Raw genomic sequence first — 21,227 nt, forward strand, 5'->3', positions numbered from 1 at the left:
TTGTCGCCTCACAGTTAGACATTGCCCGTTCGATTCTCAGTTAGAGCGTCTTCTGTGTGGCGACATGCGTGAATGGGCGTTCCTTCGTTGAAGGTTGTGCGTTAGGCCCGGCAAGCCAGCACGTCAAAATCTACTGCCAATCATTAGCGGACCGGAGTTCCGCTGTGGCGACCCCTAACCGGGAAAAGCCAAAAGAAACAAACAAGAAAGGGTTGTTGAGAAACTTAAGGAGCCGATGACCAGAAAAATAGCCAGAGATCCTGTAGATGTATTAAAGATATTTCAGAAATTCAATGAAAATTTGTTTAAAACAGAGGAAAGAGGAAACTTAGAAAAGGAACAAATGGAAATATTTATGGAAGACATAACTAGCTAATACAGGAAGGGAGAAGATAAAAATGGTGATGTACAATCAATGGGATCTAAATCAGTTTATCAAATTGCTTATCATCAAATTCCTATTCGTTGAACAACTATTTATCGAAACTGCAAATCGATGAATGGACTTTTCAGTGAAAGCTGTCCTAGGGCAAATCAATGGTAGCCCAACCTACTGACCGAGAACAAAATAATACTAGTGACAAAGAACAAAATAATAAACTTAACACCTACCCAAGTGGGAGGATATGCCCTCCAAACCCCCCAATGTGGGGGGGGGGTTGCACCCCCCACACTCCACCTAACTAAATATATCAACTTCAGGATTGCACCACAATGAGGAAATGGGCAAATTCTGAATGGCGGCCAACCTTTGCCTTACCCTGGGAAAAATTTTGCTGAAAACTCTTCGATAATCAGTAGCTTCACTAAATAGGTGTTCAACAAAGAGGTGTTCGCTACTTTGTGATTCGGCGAAATGTCATATACCCATAATCAATGAACAGGGAAGTCTCAAGGAACAAATGGTATTCCTGTGGGAGTTTGGAAGTTAGGCGTAAAGAAAATTATAAAGCTCTGGAAGGTTTTCTTTAATAATGTTATAAAAGGAGGGACAGATCCAGCATTTTGAAAGAAAGCTGTGGTAGCTGTATTACCCAAATAGGATAAAGACGCTTCAGACAAAGCTTCAAATAGACCAATTTCAATTTTAAAGCATGATTATAAAGTGTTTATGTGTATACAAACTAAGGCAATTGTAAAGGTGTTGCTAAAACTGATTGGCATGGATCAATGTGGTTTTGTGGTGGGAGACAACCATTTGACAACATTAATAAAACAATGATGATCCAGAAGGAAGAAGAGTGTAAGAAGACACTGCTATTGCTTGGTGGTCTTGATGCAGACAAGGCATTTAATAAATACAGTCAGCTGACATTTTATGAGTAGGGAAATGGTAGCATTTTTATGCAATGCTAGAATAGTAGGATTAATTAGGAAGATATATGAATGATCGGGCAAGAATCAAGGTGGGAGGGTTCCTCTCTAACAAGCTGTGCTTGAACAGAGGAATGAGGCTGGAGTGTCCTCTTGCCCCTTTATTTGCTGTACAGTTAGAAGCACTGGCAATGGATTTTAGGGCTCACAAATTCTAAGATATAACTGGTATTTTAATCAAGAAAAGTTAGTTTTGTTCGCAAATGATATTATTTTGTACTTGATAAATACAGAAAAGGACATTTCAGTGGAACATTTTGAGACAGTTGCAAGTCTTTTCAGAATATAAAACAAATTAAGATGAAACTAAGGCTGTGGCAGTAAACTATGTGTCCTCTCACATGAATTGGTTCAGCAATACCCATACTTATGGGGATATGATACAATGAAGTACTTACATGTATGGACTGAAAATAATACTGTTATGGCAACTAAGGACGTGTGGGAAGAGAATTAACAAACAATAAATAAAAAAATTGAGAAGTCGGAAGCTTTTGACTATGAATATGTTTAGTAAGGTACACGGAGCAAAAATATTTCTAGTCCCGTATCAAAAAATAAGGAGTAGGATTTTGAATGCAGGTCCTTAAGGAAAACAATACCAACCATACAGAAAATAGTTACAACGTAGCAAAAGTTATTCTTAGAAGTAAGACAATAGAAGAATGGAGAAAGGAGATTTTACCAATTGGTATGACAGCAAGTAGGGGCATAGAAAATATGCAGAAGGGGGCTGGAATTTATTGCAGAAAATTAGCATAGGAACCAAAGTATTTGGAACAAGTAACTAAGGAGGGACTATAGCAGTGGGATGAGGCCAAACAGAAGTTTGGACTGCAGGTTCGAGACTACTCTGCCTATCAGGGATTGAGAATGGAGTATAGGCAAAAAAAGGGGATTGGTGAGCGCTAGTTGAAAGACCAGTGCTAACTGAGTTTTTAGTTGCATCCAGAGCAGAAGCTGCTGTTAAAAAAGGGATAATTAGAGGGACATATAAATAGTGCACACAACTATAACAATAAATCAGAAGAGGTTAGAAAAGATTGAGAAGACAGAATGGAAAGGGAATGTATAAACTTGCAGTGGGAGGATACTTGTATGCCTTCCAAGCATACAACTTCCAGAAGCTTTATGTTTTTTGCAGGAAGTATTTGCATATGTATTTTATTTTAATATCCCAAGCTGACTTGAGATATTTTTCTTCTCCAGTAGATAGCAAGTGCTGAAGGTGATGGAAAACAGGGAGAAAGAGGTAATTGGGAATTTTTGGGGGACTGTTGGCAGATTTTAAATATCACCTAAGGAGTACTTTGTCAAAAATGTTGGGGGAGCAAATGACTACATCTGAGGAAATGATTCTCCTGATATGGGCTATAGCAACTAAACTGCCTAGACACAGTAAGGCCTTACTAAGTTTAATGATACTGGCTGCAGAAAAAGCAGTTACTAAAAATGGAAGTCAAAATCTAAATCAACTATGTATTGTGTACTGAATATTGTAAAGGAGATAAAAATTGGAGATGGGATCTTTAGAAAAGAGAAGTTGAAAATTACATATAAATAAATGGAAGTTGTGGGAACAATACATGTAGAATAATGTTCAGTTGGAGGAGGAGAAGTGAAATTTAAGAGAAGACAGAGCTTAAGCAAATTATGTAATGGAGTGAATGATAATTTTGAAAAAATAAAATGTGTACTATATGAAAATAATGAAAAGTGTTTACAATGGCTTATTTTCTTTTCTTTTAATGTATGTATCCTCATGTAATTTTTAAAACTGTGCAAATTTAATAAAGAAAAAAAAACAGAAGAGGTCGGCCATCGGTAAATGGCTGACACAGAATGTTAACCTGCAATGTGAGCATTATGGCCCCAGGGTATTTGCAGAAGACATCCGTGATAATGCTATCTAAATTACATAATACCTGACAACTGAAGGAATGGACCTCCTTCCTCTTCAATACATGCCATTCCCTCCTTTTCTTGTGAAGCTCATACAGCTATCGGCCAGATTCTGCGTTGCCATCCTGTGAAGGGCTTGATGGTAATTCAGCATTCTTGAAAGTAAAGAGGAACTTTATGCATTCCGCCATGTGCTACAGCTTACAGGTAAGGACTACATACACTAACCTATATACTGTGGTGGTGATGCTGCGGTAGTGTTGTTGCCTCACAGTAAAACGTTGTCCTGTTCAATTCTCAGCTAGAGCGTCTTTTGTGTGGAGACATGCGTGAATGGGCGTACCTTCATTGAAGGTTGTGCGTCAGGGCCGGCAACTCGGTATGTAAAAATCTACTGCCAATCATTAGCAGACTGGAGTTGTGCTGTGGTGACCCCTAACCGGGAAAAGCCGAAAGACACAACAACACTAACTTTAATGACAGGAGACGTGTAGTATACACCTCTGAAATTCCCTGTGCTTAGAATGCAGAATACATATACAGCTTTTGATGTAACTCTGGTCAGAAGCAAGAGGGCCCATCCTTATATTCTAGATGGCATAAGGGCCTAACAGCACAAGGTACATATGGTGCCAGGCACTACCCAATCTTCCCTGAACTGTTCAAGCAGATCTTGGCCAGTCAGCATAATACAGCTTTGTCTACTGCAGAACTGCCAGTATTACCACAGCATGCCTGGGTGTATAGCAGCACCACTTTCCTTATTCCCCAGTGCTTCCAGGGTACAGAGTCTTTGGATTCCTCCACCCAGTGTCTATTTCTTTAGCAGATGTGCACACTGTACTTTTGAAGTGCCCCACTGCACAAACTGCAAGCTTTGCTCTCAGGCTGAATTTCTTGGCATCCACATCTTGAACACAAAATAAGTGGATTAAGACTCGCGACCTAATCATAATCCTCTATGTTATAGCCAAGTATATCATACCTGAGGAAACTGACACTGTTTTAAAAACACTGCAGATTTTTTTCTCAAGTTAGCTCATGCAAGTTCACTTGAGACTACCTGGTTAAATAGTTGCTTTTTTTGTTTTGGTTTGAATTTTTGTATATTTAACTATTTGATAAAAAAATATTAAGACAAACGAATATAAGTATATCGAAACAATAAATAGTTAAAAGTCTACTTCAAAATAGAAAAATAGAAACTGTCTAGTTCTCCAAGCAGCAATCATGCTGACACTGTCAATGCATTTATCTTCTTCTGACATCTAGTGGATAGCTACAAAATTACATGTACACTTAAAAAATAATCCAAATACTCCACTTCAGTTTTTGATTCACAATACTCGTAGAAAATCTCCCTCCCAACACATAAATGTATATATCCCTGTTATCTACAACTCCTCTTTAAATCCTAGACAAAGAAAGTTATGTTATACTGATGATCCATAACATTTCCTTATAATTGTATTTATTTCCTTTATATGTTGACCCATTTCAGCTGCGGTGGTGATGCTGCGGTAGCATTGTCGCCTCACAGTTAGACGTTGCCCGTTCGATTCTCAGTTAGAGCGTCTTCTGTGTGGCGACATGCGTGAATGGGCGTTCCTTCATTGAAGGTTGTGCGTTAGGCCTGGCAAGCCAGCATGTAAAAATCTACTGCCAATCATTAGCGGACCAGAGTTCCGCTGTGGCGACCCCTAACCGGGAAAAGCCGAAAGACACAAAAATATGTTGCCCCATTTCAGTGGTAGCCCAGGAGGTACAATATTATAATGTATGATAAGATAATACAAAAACAGAGTAGGGAAAGCAAACAGTATATTGTTAGCTATTTGCAGTACCAAGTCAAAAACAAACAGTCTAAGCAGATGCCAAATTTAATCACAGAGACACACACACACACACAATTACCAGGGGTAAAAGATGGGTTTGTAGGGTGATTAATTGGTTAGATGGTAGTTAGTTGTTTGGTAGGTGGGAGAGTAACAGGAAATAGAGGAGTGGTGGTAAACAAGGTGGTGGGAGAAGATTACTTTAGAGGTGGATGTGCTATATGTGTAAGTACAGAATATCAGAGATTAAGCTGACGTTACAAGTGTGGAGCTGCAAGATCTACACATGCTAGTATGCTATGTTAAAGTATGTTCCAGTAAGTTTAAATTACTGGAAATGAATATGCAAGTGCAGGCAGCTTTGTTTCTTAGATGGGTGAGCAGCTGTTTTATTACAAAGATCAGCAGGGAAAGAGTTGCATAGACAGGGTGCCAGGATGAAGAAGGCTGCTTGGTGGATGACTGAGCTCTTTGGTATAATAAGAACCTGAGTACTGTTGGTTTGTGAGAGACGTTAGTATGGTTTATCTCTGATACTGCTCACAGTGGTGGCCGATTCACTGTAGTGCTTTGTGGGTAAGGCAGACTAATAGTAGTAGGTCTGCTCTTTCTTTTATGGAAAGCCATTTGGCTTGCTGGAGTGTGACACAGTTATATTTATTTCTGAGCATGCCTAGCATAAATAGGAAATTTTTGTTTGCTAGAGTGTGTAAATCTTTGAGGGTTTTACTGGAGGTATAGGCCAGTAATGATAGGGTGTACTTTAGCTGAGTCTGAATAATGCTTTCACCTAGTGCATTCTTCCCTTCTGGGTCAGAAAATGAGAGATATGGTGGCACCCAAAAAGTGCAGAAATCATTTTTGCTTTTATGTTCCTGATGTTGTGACCATGTTCATATTCCAGTCCAGTGTTCCTCTCAGGCATTTGAATGATGTGACACACTTGGTGGGCTGTGTGTCATGTGTTAGGAGAATAAAGAGGGGTGGTAGCTTGCTTAGCTCTTGTGGGGGAGACGAAGAGCACTATTTTGATCTTCCTGGGGTTCAGAAAGGTAAGTTGCTCACTCTGTAGCCATGATTGCAGATTTTGGAGGGTATTTTGTAGTTCCTACAAGTATAGTGTTGTAGGTGGTTACAGAGAGGTAATATATGATGGCATCGACACATAGGATGACACTGGATGTTTTTAGATCAATTTAGTGGGGGTTGATGAAGACACAAAAAAGTGGTAGTACTAGAATGGATCCCTGGGAGACTCCTGTGAGGATTAGTTGAAGCAATGACCAGAAAATGCTACATTTCACTAAGAACGTTCTGCAGGTTAGGTAGGTAGTAAACCAGTCTAGAGTGAAGGACCCGAATGTGGAGAGAGAGAGTTTAGCTCAGTGTGTGACTATCAGGGTCAATGTGATTAGATGACATCAGTGAATAGTGGTCTTACAAAGAGTCCTTTTTTACTGATGAGTACTGTACCAGTTAATTTGTACATGCTGTTTATGCACTTCTGTGTCTTACAAAGCCATATTAATAGGAAGAAAAGGACAGTGTACTGGTAGATGTAGGAGTAATGTTGGTTGCATAGTTTTTTCTAGTAGTTTCCAAAGATATGGTAGCAGAGAGATAGGTGTAAGGCCTGAGGGTTTGACAACCTTAGGAATGAGCGTGATGACAGCCCCCCCACCATGTCAGGGAAGTTTTGTTGAGAGAATGAGAGGTTGAAAATGTACTAGAGTATCACGCATAGAGTATCAGGAACGAAAAAGAAAATCCAGCAATTACATCATTATAACCAGTTCATATAACAACTAAGTACAAACTAAGTCTGTGCTCTCACAGAATAAGCTGTTCATTTAACTTAAGTCTATTTTACCAAAAGACTGGAAGTCCAGCAACTCTGTCTCACTGCAGCATCTGACTTCCAATTGACAACAGTCAACTGAAATACTAGAACTCACGGCAACACCGTATAACAAAGCACAAAGATAGTTCCAGCAGTAAAGTCACGATCCACAATTTATTACTATTGTTCAAACAAAAAATAATTCCAGTGGTTTAGCGCTTTCATCTACGTATTGTAGACTTCTTCAGAACAAAATCAAATACTGACAATAGTCCTTAAATAGTGTAAAAAACCGCCAAAATTCAAAAATTAGATCAATTAATTGTGAGGCACCTTAAAGTTACATGCACATCACTTTGCTCACTCATAACATCAAATACAGTTTTTAATAACCTTTCCCTTTTAAAACCTACCATAATATAAAAACCCTATAATAATAAATAATTCATTTCATATACAATATCTAGAACAATAATATAATATAAATTAATATTCTTTAATAAAAACTAATCATATATACATAGCCTAGCAATGGTAATAAAATTAACTAAAAATGTGTATAATGTGCATCTCATATACTCTATAAAGGTACTACAGTGGAATTGATACTCATATTTGATAATTTTATACATGATGTTAGAAATATACAAAATGTTAAAAATATATAACTTATTTGCTATCTATTGTAGTGATGAATGTATATATATGTAAATGCTTTCATTACAAAACTCATAATAAATATACATTTATGTACTAATATGAAAAATACAAATATATCACATTCTGATGCTAATATTGAAGCATGTAACAAAATGTTTGATCAATTTGGAATACAGTTTATGGAATTTATTTTAGTATGTAATGATAACAAAATTAGTAATTTGCTACAGGAAGTGGAGAAAATGAATGTAGATATTACTAAGGATTTAATTTTTCCACAGTGGGAACAGCTATATAACAAACAATATACATATGCTGAAAATAATTCCAAAAAAATTTTTGAAAGGAAAAATAAAAAATTCATTCGTGACATCAATCAGTATGCTAATTTCAAAGCATACAGATGGAACACTAAAGTAGTGAAAGAACAGTATGATGATACAGATGTATATACAGAGGGAAGAAATACATATGATGACAGGGGATATGGAAATGATTTTTTAGAGGAAGATTACATATACAAGAGAAATTACCGAAACAACCGGAGGGGCCACAGGGGGAAACAATATTGGCAGAAAAAGGATGCTGTCCAACGATAGGTGATCAAGAAGATCAGGATATAGTCAGACATGGGGTCACTAATATATGGAATGACTTCAAAATATACAACTATACACCTATAAAAATTAACAGAGAGCATTTTTTGGTATTTTCCAGAGGCATGAAATATATACCGAAGGGGAATTTTGATTATGTTGATGCACTCGTGGAATTAAAATTGTATGCCAGAAAATTAAATTTAAGTTTATTTTTTCAAGATAATACAAGTTTGTATACAAATCCGACTATGTTAAGAAGGAAAAGCAAGTTTATTCCACCTATGAACAGTACTATAGCTACTTTTGAAAAAGTTGTAAGCAAGCAAATATATCAGTTGAAAAATAAGAGTAGTTATGTGAATACTTACACTGATTGGAATAAGCAGTTTAATAAGGTAATTGAAGAAATGCAGGCAGCCAACATCAAAATATTAGTACCGGACAAAGGGGGTGGAATAGTGTTAATGGAAACAAACAGGTACAATGAAAAAATATTTGACATTCTAAATAATATACATCAGTATGAAAGGTCATCATTGAATCAAATTAATATAGCTCATAGGCGAATAGATTTGTATTTGGAAGAATATCTATTGGACGAAAGAATTGATCAGGAATTATACGATTTTTTAAAGGTCCAAAATCCCACGTTAGCCACTATTCACGGTATTCCCAAGGTACATAAGGATATTGTAGACCCACCGTTGAGACCTATAATTGCAGGAACGTACAGTAAGAATTTTCCTTATGGGAAAGTTATTGATCAGTGGCTAAAGGGTATATACAAGAATAATGAGCATATTATTAAAGATTCGTGGGAATTTTTGGGCAAGTTCACGCATGAGCTATGGCATCAGGAATTACTTTTTGCCAGTATTGATATTAAGGACTTGTTTTCCTGTATACCCAAGGATGATGGTATCAATAGATTCATGGAAAGTGTAAATAGTTTTAGCGCACTTAGTGATGAGAAGAAAGCATTAATTCATGAATTTATAAGTACAGTTTTGGATAATAATTTTATATACTTCGATGGTGAGTATTACAAGCAAAACAATGGTGTGGCGATGGGGGCAGCTTGTGCCCCCATATATGCTAACCTTGTTTTACTAGATTGGGAAAAAGAGTTTGTGATTAACTCACCATGGTATAGGTATATGACGCTGTACGTGTGCTATTTGGACGATATTTTCATTCTATGGAGGGGCGAAAAAGAAGAATTTACCCAGTTTATAGATTACATCAACAATAGTACAACATATCTCAAGTTTACATATAATGTTGATTCTACTGGCATGAATTATTTAGATACCTATATATATTCTGATGGCCATCAATTTCAGTCTAGAATATTCAGGAAGGAGACATTTTGCAATAGCTATCTCGAATATAACAGTAATCATCCATACTCCCAGAAAAAGAGCATTATTAAAGGACAGTCAATTAGAGTAGCTAGGATGACTACGGTTAAGGAAGAATTTCTTAATGAAATGCGGTTTGTGAAGGGATTATTTGTAGATAGAGGATACCCGGAGAATTTGGTCCAGGATGTTACAATGTATGTTATTAAGGAATGGGGGAAAAAGTATACACCAGTGCTGGGTGTAGGACCATCCAACGCACTCGGTATTAATAACAAGAGTATTCATAAGACGATATCAGAAGGTCAAAATTTTCAAACGGCCTGCATAGTAAAGTATGGTAAACAGGCTAGCCAAGTGAAGTAAATCATAGATAAAAATTGGAATATTATCACTAGTGATGATGTAATTGGTGATAAGTTGGGAATAAAGCCTATATTTGTATACAAAACTGATCAGAATATAAAAAGTATACTTGAAATAAAAATGAACAACAATTTCAATAGGAAACCAAAGTATGGAAAAGGAGGTACCACTAAATGTGGTCATTGCAACCAGTGTGGTAGTATTAACACAAAAGAAAGTATAACATTGGACAACATACTTAGAAGTAAGATATTTTTTAACAAAGGGAATTGTCAAACTCAACATGTAATTTATTTAGCAGTATGTTCAACTTGTGGTTTCTTCTACGTAGGCAAAACTGATAGGAGATTAAGAGAAAGAATATATGACCATCAATACTGCATACGTAAGAAGGATACCAATAATGCCTTGTCTAGACATTTAATAAGTAATTCCAAATGTGAAGGATTTTTGTTTGGTATCCTAGAGGTTGTAAAATATAATCCCAGGGGGGGTGATATTAAAGGTCTAGTATCTGAGAAAGAAATAAAATGGCAAATCAGGTTGAATGCAGCAATACCCCCGGGATTAAATGAAACTATACCCACTAAACCTCTGATAAGAAATTAATCAATTATTTATTTAATATTATGAAATGTATTGAATGTGATATATTTGTATTTTTCATATTAGTACATAAATGTATATTTATTATGAGTTTTGTAATGAAAGCATTTACATATATATACATTCATCACTACAATAGATAGCAAATAAGTTATATATTTTTAATACTTTGTATATTTCTTACATCATGTATAAAATTATCAAATACGAGTATCAATTCCACTGTAGTACCTTTATAGAGTATATGAGATGCACATTATACACATTTTTAGTTAATTTTATTACCATTGCTAGGCTATGTATATATGATTAGTTTTTATTAAAGAATATTAATTTATATTATATTATTGTTCTAGATATTGTATATGAAATGAATTATTTATTATTATAGGGTTTTATATTATGGTAGGTTTTAAAAGGGAAAGGTTATTAAAAACTGTATTTGATGTTATGAGTGAGCAAAGTGATGTGCATGTAACTTTAAGGTGCCTCACAATTAATTGATCTAATTTTTGAATTTTGGCGGTTTTTTACACTATTTAAGGACTATTGTCAGTATTTGATTTTGTTCTGAAGAAGTCTACAATACGTAGATGAAAGCGCTAAACCACTGGAATTATTTTTTGTTTGAACAATAGTAATAAATTGTGGATCGTGACTTTACTGCTGGAACTATCTTTGTGCTTTGTTATACTGTGTGACTTCCAATTGAAGAGGAAATCTGCATGCTGCTACATCCAAAATTAAATTAAGTTACTCCCATTCAGAACCAAGCAATTTGCTCCTTTCCATTACCCACTCCTTCCCTGATTAATTACTTTACAAAGTCACCATACTGTTCCCTTCCTCTCTCGCCTTCAGTGCCTCATTTAAACAGCATTGAATTAATGCTCCTACTGTTGCAAATGGAAAACAGATGACACTGTTACAAGCGTAAAGATGCCTTCATATAGACTGACACACACTGCAGGAAACACCACATATGGTTCCATATATATTTTTTCTGGGTAGAAGTACTTGCTTCTCTAAAATCTTCTCTTTACTACAAACTGCTGGAATTTGATGCTGCTTTACTTTATCTGTCATCCAACTTTCCACCATCTTGCTGGCGTCAACTGGATCCAAAATGTTTCTCGTAGGGGCATAATTTTGAATAAAAAGAGTGAACTAATTTAATCTACAGTTTCTAATCTGCAGGCCCACCTAACCAGTTAAAACAACATTGTACTTACAGCTATTTACCTGGAATGGTCCTCTTCACAATATGCTCTCTTTTCATTTACTGCAAAGACTTAAATGGCCTTTACAAGCTTGATAAAAGCTATTCTTTTAGAGCATAATTACAAAAACATACCAAAACATCCCTGTCTTGACCTAGTTACTTGTTGCTGCTGGGAGATACTCTGTGCCCCCACTCAATGACTTTTTTTGCTGCAGGAATACCTGCTCACTGTTAAAGAAGACAGCATAAAGAACAGGTAGTCTTTGCCCTCTACCTTTTCCAGTTGCCCAATTTTTACATCATTCTTGACCCTTAAATTCAACTAGGCATGCTTCTAGCTCCTTCATCTTTGCATGATCAGTAAAGATGGCAGTCTTCATCTCTTTAATCCCACACTACAGTTTGGAGACATCACAAGAGTGCCAACAATGTTACCATATCCACTCATGTCACCTCTGATGGAAGGAAACATTTTTCCATCTTAGTATTCAACCTTACCAGGATAGCCACAATACTCTACAAGAACTAATTATCCCATTTATGTAGGCTGACCATAGATCCAGATCCAAGGTCCAAACTTGCATTCAATACCACCCTTGGCCATGTTGAGAGCTCACTGTGAGCCTTTTCTGATTAAACTGTGCTCTATTTCTTTTCTTGCTTAATGACAAAAGGCAACTGCTTTTATACCGCATAATCTCTTCATTTGTTATCTAGCAACTATTCCTTAACTTTTAATTAATGAAATATCAGGGAAGCCAAAAGTCGTATGTTAACTTCACGTAATGGAGAGAAATAAAGCACTAAGTCAAATGTAATTTCAAATTCACCCTCAATGGATGTGAACAATTAAGCCTTTAAGGTAAACCCAATACCTTAAAAAATCTAATTCAGGTATTCAAAAAAAAAAAAAAAAAAAACGCACACACACAAATATAATTCCTGCAATATCCTCTATATAAATCATTTTGATAACACTTCCACATGTAAGAAGCAGACTTGTTCTGGTACTGTAAATATAGCAAATTTCAAAACAGCATGGAAAACAATCAGCAAACAATGGTGTGAATGCTAATCCCATTGCAGTGCCACATAAACAGCAGTTTTGTAAGCTGAACTTATAACAGTAGATGTTCAAATGATCACTGCTGCAGAAGTCTTAGCTATGTGGGTTATATCCAGCCAAGGATATCACAGCTGGCCAGCTTCCAAAGCTCCATGGCACCTTACATTCACCCAAACTGTCAGGAAGTTCTAGTTGAGCTGAATAAAATACAAGTTTATTTTACTTATTTATTTATATTTGTTAAACTAAATAAGTAAAATAAACTTGTCTTTTATTCAGCTCAACTAGAGCTTCCTGACAGTTTGGGTTATTTATTTATATTTGTTAAACTACTTCCTCGGTGGTGCAGTGGTAGCGTTGTTGCCTCACAACAAGAGGTTCTCCCGTTCGATTCTCGGCTTGGGCTGGGAGTGCCTTTTGTGTGGAGTCTGCATGTCCTCCCCGTGGTCAAGTGGGTGTTCGAAAGACATGCGTTGAATGGGCACGCCTTCGTTGAAGGTTGGGCATCGGGCTGGCAACTCGACACCATAAAAAAAACTGCCAATCATTAGCGGACCAGAGGTCCACTGTGGCGACCCCTAACCGGGAAAAGCCAAAAGACAAACAACAATATTTATATTCGTTAAACTGGGAAGTTTGACTTTGTAATAAATACCCATTTTCAGCAGAGGCTTGGGGAATAAAGCTCCAGAGAGTTTAATAACATCAAATAAAACAGTAATATAGATGTAATTAAAAAGCATATATACATACACTTTGACAGTGCAATACACAAGATATAAACAAGCATGAGTATACACCAGTGATATAATGATAAAAGACAAATTACTATATAAAAAAGTATTAGACGCATAGTCTAATATACTAGGAAATTAAAAATAAATAAATAAATAATACAAGTGTTAAGTTTGCCAGCCATTTCTGAGGGGGTATGTCCTTCAGTGTTTTACTGCCGGTGAAGAATATGCTCTTCTGAGGCTTTCGATGATCAGCTATAAGCTTGTGCTTTCCTTTGCTTGGCAAATAAGTCCCCTTTGGGGAAAGGTCATTCCATTTTCTTAATTTTGTTGATGTTTTACTACTTCTCTTCAGCAAAGTTATTATAAATCTATGAATGTTAAGTTTTAATGGACTGTCTCAACACTGCAAAGGACTTTTAAGTGGATCACTCACTTTGTCTTTCAGGTTAAAAGTGGTGTAAACTAAATCAATTTGATTTTTTTTGGAGAAATTGTGTTTATTTTACTTTTGCGGGGCTGGCATAGTGTCTGTCAATAAAATAAGTTTTGTGGACTGGTAGTGTTAACCAGCCATTGCTGCTTCTCTTCCCTGGGAAAGAGGCACCATTTTCAGCTTGACCATGGAACAGACTGTCACTCCCATGGTTGGTCAAAAAAGTTAAGCAAACAACCTTTGCCACCACAGCATGCTAGCAATGTGCCTCAGCCGCAGGTGGGTGACTGCTGTGGCCATTTGTTGCACCTCAGACCATTCACTTTTTACTCTTGATCTCTCTGGTGTAACACCTACAGTCACAATGGATTTGGGGTTATCCTGTCTTCTGTGGTTGTTGGGAGTCCCCTCAGCGGGCAAGGGAGAGCCACTCTTTTTGGTCTCGGGAGAGGGAACAGGGAAGGTTTCCCTGTTGTGTAAGAATGCTGTTTTCATCCCTGGGGAAGCATCTGCTGCCATTAGTAACATGGATGACCTCATTTTGTTCCTGTCAAAAAGGAAAAAAAAAAAAAAAAAAAAAACAAGCATGTTTCTATTTTCCTCAATTTTCTTTGGATAGGAGTAGTTTACTGGGCTTGGCTTTGGATTTGAGTCAGGCTACTGCTTCTTCTTATAAAGTAGCTTCTGGTAAAACAAGGAAGGATTCCTCTTTTCTTGAACAGATTCAAGATTCTAAATCTGAACAGGAAAATGTAGGGAAGAATACATTTTTTTCCCTCAGATTTATGATTCAGATGCAAGAGTTCTCAGTGTCTGATTTTCCCTATGGGGTTTCTCTTTCTCTGAGACTACTGCTAGAATGTGCCACTGTTTTCAGTAGGAGAACACAGAGGTTTCTCAGTCCCTCAGAAAATACTATCAAGATGTTACAGAAGGATTTTCCAGAACTTTTCATTTCTCCTGTTCTGTCTGCTTTAAACAATGTAGGTTACTGACTGCAGTTTTCTTGATAGTCAGCCAGCTTCCCCTAAAAAGGCAGACAGGATGATTAAAGTTCCTCAGTCTTAAATTTTTATACACCATTCCCAAATCTGACACACCAGCTATAGTTTTAGTTGCTCCCACTGCTGATAAGCACTTAGTTAATTCAAACCTTATGCTTTCTGATAAGTATGAGAAAATTATTGATAGTTATGTGAAAAAAGGTGTCTACTTCTGCAACTTTGATTTTCAGAATTTTGAATTGTCAGGCTCATATGTTAAAGTTTTGTTCTGACAAAAAAGTGAAAGTATGAGGAATCTTTTATCTGCAGTTTTTATCTGCTTTAAATAACTTAAGTTTCTTCTACTGCACAGGTCTCTACTTATTGTTTAAAGTATGTGTATGACTATGTTGATACTTCTTCCAGGTCTATGGCCACTGGTACTGTTTTGGGGAGGTTTGCACAACTGCATCCTTAGAACTTCCTTGACGATGTTAAAAATGAGATTTTAAATTATCCCATGGATTGAGATTTGGTGCTGGGACTCTGCTACAGAGGTGATCAAAAAGTGTGATAAAAAGGGGCAAGCTGATCCAGGGAATCTCTAAGATTTTTCCAAACTCTCAAAGGGATTTTTATATATCCTCTTCGAATTTTAGCAGAAAAATATTTAACACTCTCAGCAACATTCAGGTAAACACATGTTTAAAAAGAAATGGCAATGTGGTTCCAAAGAGAGGTCTCAAACCTCCCAGAACCAAGGATAATCCAGTGGGTCTGAATGACTGTTCAAGAGACCTTGTGACCCCCTCCCACCATGGTCCCTTTTTTCGTCCGTAAAGTCTGAATCTCCACTCTTCTCTTTGTCAACACATTGTTTCAGACAAATGAGTTTCGAAAATCATTCAACAAGGTTACAGATGGCAGTGGGAGGAAATTCCTCCTTTATAGGGAGTCATTCCTCTTCTCCAGATCAGACTCTCTTCTTTCCACTTGTTCTTCATCAAATTTCTATTAATTCAGAGTTTAGACATTTCTTTTTTTTTGAGTTTTGTGAGTCTGGATCACATTATCAGTTTTCTGCCTTACCCTTCAGACCATCCACTGCACCAAGAGTGCTCACAACATTTATAGCTCCAGTTATACTTTATGCTGGCTACACGGTATCCACAACATTCCAAGTTCATTCGACTTGCTTATCTTTGCAGAGTCTTTTCAAAGTGTCAGGAATCTCTCTCTTGGGTGAGAGATCTCTTACATAAGCTGGGATTCCAAGACAGCATTCAAAATTACTTCTTGACTCACTCACACAGGATAGTGTTCCTGGGATGCCAAACTCAACTCCTCAGTTTAAAGAGCTTTCCTTCCACAGGAAAAAGCAGATCTTTATTTAGATCCTTTCTAAGATTTTCCATTCAGATTTCAGTCAATGTAAGAGAATACCTCAGGAATTTGGGTCTCATGTCATTTATGATTCTCATGATAACCCTGGCAAGACCCCATACTAGAAAGGTACAGTTGTATAGTGGTATATGAAATTTCTTTGATCTCAGTATCAGCACCCTTTATCTTTTCAAATCCCAGAGCTGGAATTTGTCAGAAGAGAGATCTTTTGGTGAAGACAAGAGATATCTTTGAATCCAGGTCTCACCTTTTCCTTCCCTGCTTCAAAACATTCAGTTACCATAGATGCTTCGGACTTTGCTTGGGGAGTAGTTTTTGGAGGGATAAAAGTGCAGGGGGGTTGCACACCAAGGAGAGACACAAGCACATATATATCACAAAGGTGTTTGCTGTGATCAAGGCAGTCAACTCTCTGAACCATCTTTGGACCCTAGGATCTCTTCAAGTAAATTCAGACACAACCACAGTCACATGGTACATCAACAAGCAAGGGGAAAACAGGTTGTATGCCCTTTGCAGACTAGCCATATTAGCTTGGGATATAACTTCACAACACAGTCTCACTCTACAGGCATCCTTCATTCCATCACAGCAAAACTGTGTGGAAGCTAAGCTGAGCAGGACCAGGGCAGACCCTCACAAATGAAAACTAGATTGAGGGGGGTCTTCCAATACTTGATCCATGAAGCAGACTTCTTTGCCTCCTCCTTGAACAATCAACTGGCAAGGTTTTGTTCCAGGATATCAAGCAGGCATCTATCTTCTAAGTATGTTTTTCTACCCTTTTCACTAATATTCAGGGTACTTGTGAAAATTCAGAAGGAATCCTCCAAGATCACTGTGGTGACTCCCTTCTGGCCCAGGCAACCATTGTTCTCCCTTCTTTTGGAAATGGCCAGGGGCAATTACCACAAGCTTCTTCACAGAATGGATCTACTCACACAAGAACAGAGGTGTTTGACACATTCCAATAATAGTCATCTTCAACTAACTACATGGATAACAGGGTCTTAATTTTTTTTACTGAGGATGTGCAGCAGGTAGTAATGGAGGCAAGAAACCTGCTACTAGAAAAAAAAAGTAGTGTACTCACCATAATGTTCCATCTGTATTGTCAATTTTTTCATCTCCCCTCACAAATGGGTCCACATCCGATCCAAGGGATTCCGACTTGACCTTTAACAAGCTCGTGGCAACCAAAAAGCTCTTGGAAACCTCCCCTTACCCACAATGCCCCCCCTTTACATCAGATCTTGTTTGCTATAATTACATACAAAGCGAAAGCGGAAATTTTAGAACTTAGCACATTAGAAGATCTTAAAGAAGACCATTTATGGAGTATAAGGAAGATCAATCTAATCCTTTAGAATCTCTCCCGTTCAACTAAGAAACCCGTGGTAGGGGGATGGAGGGAGGGAATATGAGGAGAGATGAAAAAATCGACAATACAGATGGAACGGTATGTTGAGTTCATAACTTCTTTATCTGATATTATCAATTTTTCATCTTATCCTCACATTTGGAACCGAGTCCCCAGCTAACTCTACCCTGGGTGGACTCATGGGAGAATATTCCTTAGAACCATCGCATCAAAGGAGGCCCTCCCATTAGAGACCAAATCTAACTTGTAATGAGTGATAAAAATATGATGGTTCTCCCAAGTGGCTGCTGCACAAATGTCATCCAAGGAAGCATTCTTCTGAAAAAACGCATATGTAGCCATAGCCCTGGTAGAATGACCTGGAATGGACTTGTGAGCATTCATGCCTTTTGAAGTGTAAATAAAGGAAATATAATTAGAAAGTCATTTTGATAAGGTGACTCTGGAAACTGGTAGGGCTTTCCTAGGGCCTGCAAATGCAATAAACAATTGGTTTGTTTTCCAAAATTCTTTAGTTCTATGTACATAGAAACATAACTGTCTATGAACATCCAACAAATGCAGTACACATTTGCCCTTATTATTAAAATTAGGGAAAAAAACAGGCAAATGTATAGTCTGATTAATATTTGCTTGAGAAACAACTTTGCTGCAAGAAAGAGGAGTTTGTACACAAAGAGACTGTCTTTATGAAAAACCAAATGGGGGCTGGGAAGATAGTGCCTGAATTTGTGATATCCATCTCGCCGATGTGATAGCCACCAAAAAGAGTTTTCCATGAAAGGACTAATATCACAAGATGCTGCAGGTGTAAAGGGTGGTTGAACAATCAGGAGTAGAACCATATTTAGATCCCAAGGAAGGGAATGATCCTTGTTGGGGGGGGGGGGGTGTTAACAACATGGTCCCTTTTAAGAAGGCTTTGCAAAGTTTGTAGGAAATTAAAGATAAGTTGTCTATCCCAATGTGAACATTTGAAATGGCTGCTAAATGAACTTTAACAGTAGATGCCGCAGCTCCGTTATTGAAAAGGTGCGCTAAAAATTCTAGAATGAAGTGAATGGGAGTTGTGATGGGATCCATATTGTGTTGTTGTGCCCAGATCACAAACCTCTTCCATTTGCTCCTATATAGTTTTGTAGAGGATGACATATGGGAGGATATTAGAATACGAAGGAGTGGGGAGGAGAGCATAGGTTGTATGGCAATCAATGGAACTGGAGGAACCAAGCTGTTAGCCTGAAGTTGTGAAGGATGGGATGAAGCATTCCTGTCGGGTGTGACAGTAGGTCCGGAATGGGTTTCAGAATCCAGGCTTCTTTAGTAGATGAGGTCAGAGGAAGGAAAACCAGATTTATTGAGGACAATACGGGACAATGAGGATTACTATACTCCTCAACCTGCTGGCTTTCTGAAGGAATTTGGGAATCAACAGAATGGTGGGAAAGGCATACAATAGTCTGGGAGGCCAATCAGGTATTAAGACGTCCCTCTGTGACTGCCCCAGTGGGGGAATTAAGGCAAAGAAGCTGCTGCATTTTTTGTTTTGGGGAGAGGCAAAGAGATCACAGACAGGCTGGGCCCATGTGTGGAAAATGTTCTCCTCTACGTTCTGATTGAAGGACCACTTGTAAGGCATGAGGATGACTCTGCTCAACATGTCCGCTATGACGCTGGACCTTCCCAGAATGTGCACTGCTATCAGAAAGCGATTGGATGAGATTGCCCATTGCCACACCCTGAGCTCTTCTCAACATAGAGGGTAGGATCTGGTCCCTCCTTGTTTATGTACCATACTACCGACATGTTGTCTGACTGGATTGCTATCATTCCTAGAGAAAGAACAGTGTGAAATGCCTGCAGTGCTAGAAGCATCACCCTCATCTTCAGGATGCTTATGTGGAGCTTGGCCATGTCTGTGGACCAGGTACCTTGGACAGTCTTCCCCAGATAATGCCCCCCCACCCCATCTGGGAAGCATCCATGGTAACCGTAGCCTGTGGTTGAGGGAGAACAAACGGTCGACCTTGAGTCACCTGTTCTCTTTTTTAATGTTTTTATTAATTTTAATACACAAGTATCAATTATAGCATTAAAATATACATTTGAAATAGAATATTAAAACACAAACTGCAACAAAACAACTATTTACAAAGGTGTCTACTAAGTCACCAAAACAACCTACTCCCATCTTATTGACAGGCTTAAATTTGTTTATTCAGCAGTTCTTTAAGTTTTATCCAAATGTTGTAAGATGTGATAATTCTGGATGTCCTCATCTTGTCAGAAGTTCATAATGACAGACATCTGTTGCCATATTTACAAATTCTTTCATTGTAGAAGTTTGCTCACTTTTCCAATTCTTGGTAATTGTTTTCCTTCCTATTGTTAGTAGACTCCATAATAAAGGGTAGTTCACTTTCTTTACACAGTCAGGTATTGGTGTGTTGAACAATTAATGATTTAGTTAAAACAAATTTATCTTTGAATAAAGATTCCATGAAAACATTAACTTTGTCCCAAAATAGTTTAACAGTTACACAATCAGTAAACATATATGTTGCCAATCAGCCTTGTCACATGCATTACATTTCCAACACAACATTTTCTTTTTATACATTAATTCAGTTCTATGAGGTGTTATAAATATTTTATACATGAACTTCCATGTAAACAATTTTCAATTTAAGGAAGAAGTAGTTTGTTTAGAAGATGTCAACATATTTTTTATCTTCCTTACTAGGTTAATGGTAATTTATAGTTTGGAAACAATCCCAATAGTTTCCATTAATATATCCAGCTACGTTTGTTAGTTTTATATATTTTAGTTAAAATACCTTTATCAGTTATTTCTTGACTTATCAGAGTTATCATTAAATTTATGAATTTAGGGACATTATTTCTTATTGACAGCTGCATTAGATTTATCCTACTTTCTATTGCTTGTCTATACAAATCTAGCTATTATATTCTCTGTGTTTTGTATTTTGCTTCCATCCATCAAGTAGTACCAATAAATCAAATTATTTTCTTTAAGTTTATGCATTGTTTTCAAATTAAAAGTATATACATTATTTTGTGTACAGACTATTGGAAATATCAAAAATAGTCATGCTTTACTTCCTGGATTTTTATAAATATAATTTTTAAATGTCTTTAACACTGAGGTGATATATGTAGAGTTGATCTTCATAAGATCATAGGAGGTTACTAGGCTATTGGCCCTGAGGCCCTTATAAGCCTAGCCAAAAGTTTAGCCTATGTTTATACAAGTCAGCACCCAGAGCCCCTGTCCAGCAGGGACACAGGTGGAATCCCAGGTGTGTATTTTCTGTTTCCCATCCAGTTATCCAGGTTGTGCTTAAAAATGGATAATGAGGTACTCTGCTTAACGTGGAGAGGGAGTCTATTACACAGATGGGGGAGTCTCTGGGACACAAATCTGTCCCGCCAAA

At 37.3% G+C, this 21,227-nt stretch overlaps 1 protein-coding gene across 1 annotated transcript in view; it reads right to left on the reverse strand.

Moving 5' to 3' along the window:
- LOC122806187 (acylamino-acid-releasing enzyme-like) overlaps positions 1-21,227 on the reverse strand; it is a 1,918,826-nt gene that overhangs the window by 656,735 nt on the left and 1,240,864 nt on the right. The gene's annotated exons all lie outside the window — the stretch shown is intronic.

This window comes from Protopterus annectens, chromosome 7.part0, assembly GCF_019279795.1.
Source record: "Protopterus annectens isolate FY-2018-M chromosome 7.part0, PAN1.0, whole genome shotgun sequence".
Classification (NCBI taxonomy): Eukaryota; Metazoa; Chordata; order Ceratodontiformes; family Protopteridae; genus Protopterus; species Protopterus annectens.